General features: G+C 39.2%; 1 pseudogene across 1 annotated transcript; it reads left to right on the top strand.

The window, feature by feature from the left end:
• The first annotated feature begins 573 nt into the window (after nt 1-573).
• Nucleotides 574-1,816, top strand: LOC103342669 (tryptophan synthase alpha chain pseudogene; annotated as a pseudogene). Its single transcript, XR_016126364.1, has one exon. The product of XR_016126364.1 is annotated as a tryptophan synthase alpha chain pseudogene (transcript).
• The last annotated feature ends 364 nt before the right edge of the window (nt 1,817-2,180 follow it).

Here is a 2,180-nt window from a genome sequence, read left to right on the forward strand (position 1 = left end):
TTAACCAAGTAGCAATCCCACAAATTATTTCGAAGCATCTTGTCCAATTCAAGAGCGCTCTTTTTTTTTCAAGTATTCATATGATCTTCTGTTCATCTTGACAGCCTTATCACTGCTATTCCTTTCCAGAAGCGTTCTGCACTGATGGATGGTTGTTATCTTGCCAGAACATAACAATAGCATCGGCATACTTTTCCTTGGCTTTAGTTGGGCACACTTTGTGTAGGGTACACTATATTATATTGCTTTATAGATGTCAACCCAATAATTTAATTTTATATTTATTATATTTAATTTTATGTCAAAAATGCACGTAGTTTTCTTTCTTTCATTATCTATTGTCTATTGTTGTTTAACGTTTTCGTTTTTGGTTTGGAAGATAATTCGAACTTGGCCACGTATATTCCTTGTACCTTCGACTCTATTTTCTCACGTGGTCATCCCAAATATTGCACGTCTTTCGTAGGAAAAGAAACCTGTTCCACGTTTAAATTTCATACGTCCATGGTCGGCGCTACTTTTCTATGTCCCAAACTTCCTAGGAACTCTTATAAGTATTGGCTTGTATTTGTATCAAACATTAGCAAACATCCCTCCAAAGTATTAAACCCTACAGTCTTCATCGTGTACGTAATACAACATTAATGGCTACTTCTCTGAAGTCCACTGCTACTGGCTTTCTTCAACTTAAGAAACCTCAAAACCCATTTCTTCATCATTCTCCATCCCAAGCATCAACCGTTTCAGTAAAGAGACATCTTCTAACACCAATGGCTGCTCTCACCTTGACCCCTACCCTCAATCTCTCTCAAACTTTCACAAAATTGAAGAACCAACGCAAAGTAGCATTTATCCCTTACATCACTGCCGGTGATCCCGACCTTTCAACCACGGCGCAAGCGCTGAAGGTGCTCAATTCTAGTGGGGCGGACGTGATCGAGTTAGGTGTGCCACACTCTGATCCAATACTTGACGGTCCAGTTATTCAGGCTTCAGCCACTCGTTCCTTAGCTAGAGGGACCAATTTCAATTCTATTATGTCAATGTTAAAGGACGTGGTCCCACAATTGTCTTGTCCGATCGTTCTATTTTCGTACCATAACCCAATTATAAAGCATGGTACTGAAAACTTCATGTCCACAATTAGCGACGTTGGGGTACATGGTCTTGTGGTTCCAGATGCTCCATTTGAAGAGACAAAAAGCTTGAGAAAGGAGGCTGTGAAGAATAATGTTGAGTTGGCATTACTAACTACACCCACTACGCCAATAGATCGAATGAAGAAGATAGTTGAGACTTCAGAAGGATTTGTATATCTTGTGAGCACAGTGGGAGTTACCGGTGCCCGTGAATCGGTGAACGAACAAGTTCCGAGGCTTTTAAGGGAAATTAGAGAGGCAACAACCAAGCCTGTGGCAGTTGGTTTTGGGCTATCAAAGCCTGAACATGTGAAACAAGTAGCAGAGTGGGGAGCTGATGGTGTTATTGTTGGTAGTGCCATTGTGAAGGTGTTGGGGGAAGCCAAGTCACCCGAAGAAGGGTTGAAAGCACTTGAAACTTTCACCAAGTCTTTCACATCTGCACTCCTTGGCTAACATTTAATTATGAATTTTTTATTGAAGCTGGACTACGGAGTATGTACGAAGGACAAAAAATAAAGATGAAAAGTGCACTAAAGTTTAGTAACTAATTATTACCAGCATTATATTCGTAGCATGCATGTTTTATTCAGCAGCATTCGAGTGTAATGATATCATACTACTGTACTATTCTATAATCTCCAAATTAAAAATGAAAAAAAGTCGTAATTTCTATATATAGTGAGCTTTCACATTTGTACTATAGTTTGAGACTTAATTCCAAGAAGTCCCAGCAAAAAACAATTAAAAAGATAATCCGATCCTAAATCCCCTTTTCCTTCTCTTCCCTTCCCTTGAACAAATCAATGGTGTTTCTCCGCCAGTCAATGATCCTTGATCACCATGATCAGAAACTCCATCAAATCCTTGGGTTTCACTTTTCTAATCGTAAATTGTACTTACCTTTTTTTTTTGGAACTTTCCTATTGAGATGGGCAATAACATACTAAATTCACACACACTGCACGGATGCTAGGACTCAAACTCAAAACCTTGCCTGAGGGAGTAAATATTCCAAACAACTACACTAGTGGGTCATTT

This window comes from Prunus mume, linkage group LG4 (assembly GCF_029339155.1).
Source record: "Prunus mume cultivar Tortuosa linkage group LG4, ASM2933915v1, whole genome shotgun sequence".
In the NCBI taxonomy this organism is placed as follows: Eukaryota; Viridiplantae; Streptophyta; class Magnoliopsida; order Rosales; family Rosaceae; genus Prunus; species Prunus mume.